This window comes from Gavialis gangeticus, unplaced genomic scaffold, assembly GCF_001723915.1.
Source record: "Gavialis gangeticus isolate Ggan-Ray unplaced genomic scaffold, GavGan_comp1, whole genome shotgun sequence".
NCBI lineage: Eukaryota > Metazoa > Chordata > Crocodylia > Gavialidae > Gavialis > Gavialis gangeticus.
In genome coordinates, this window is record NW_017729032.1 from 179934510 (window position 1) to 179935577 (window position 1068).

Below are 1068 nucleotides of genomic sequence, written 5' to 3' on the forward strand. Positions count from 1 at the left end.
GTGTATATATATATATATATTAGTTGATGGGGTTCATAATTCAGTTTAGCTGGCCATTAAGTATAGCATGCACAGCTATAATAAGCATATGGATTACATTACCCAAATGGGGCCCTTGATGTAAAGAGCATGAATATGTTCAAGAGTAACTGATCTGTTTTCAAAATACAGGCAGGATTAAGAACTGAAGAAAAATAATTATTCTGGCATGATGCACTCAGCTTTTTCCTGTTTTTACTACTAATCTTGTTCTTTTTAAGTTTCAATTTTAATTCACTTTCTACAATGCTGTTAAATTCTTTTTTATTCCTTTGCTATTTCAATAGATGCATGTGGCTAAGCACAAAAGTAGTTCGGGGGTTAAAGTGTACCCCAAGTATTTAAGGTTGCTCTGCACCATTTGTGCATGTTTATGGTGTGCTTTATTTTGGCACTGCATTGGAAATCCATTGATGGAGGAGGAGAGGGAAACAATTTATTGTGAGACCCAGTCACCCACAGAAAACTGCAAAGAGAGCCAGGGTAGGTTGAGTATTTAGAGTGAAGTTAAAGTGTTTATTAGGCTCTACAGGCCCTTGTATGTCCACAAGATGTGATAGGGTAGAAGTTGTTTTAATTGGGTGGAAGGTTCTATGTGAGTTTAATCAATGACAAAGTACAACTGGAGCATTAGTCTTGGTCCCATGCTTCTGTCATGGTCATTACAATTTTTTTTTGTTAGACATTGTGCTGTTCCTGCCAGATTCTTCTAGGCAATCAAACTTGATGTGCTCTTGAAACCATAGTTATTGGTAACATTATTCACAATATTAAATATTTCCAGGTTGGTGGGTTTTTGGTTGTAGCTGTGTTGGTCTAAGGACATAGGCAGAAAAGACTGCACCCAAAAACCTGCCAAGAAATTTTTTCCAACTACTCAGTTGGCTGAGTACAGGGGTTGTCAACTAGGGCGTGCATACACCTGGGGGTACTTTAAAAGGTCCCAGGGGTTATGTGGGGGCGGGTGGGGACTGAGTGCCACCACCCTGTGCTACTGCCTCACAGGAGCAGGGCCTCTCCACTGCTTTC

At 39.9% G+C, this 1068-nt stretch overlaps 1 protein-coding gene across 1 annotated transcript in view; it reads left to right on the forward strand.

The window, feature by feature from the left end:
* The window catches only part of REPS2 (RALBP1 associated Eps domain containing 2), a 208323-nt gene that overhangs the window by 165375 nt on the left and 41880 nt on the right, over positions 1–1068 (forward strand). The gene's annotated exons all lie outside the window — the stretch shown is intronic.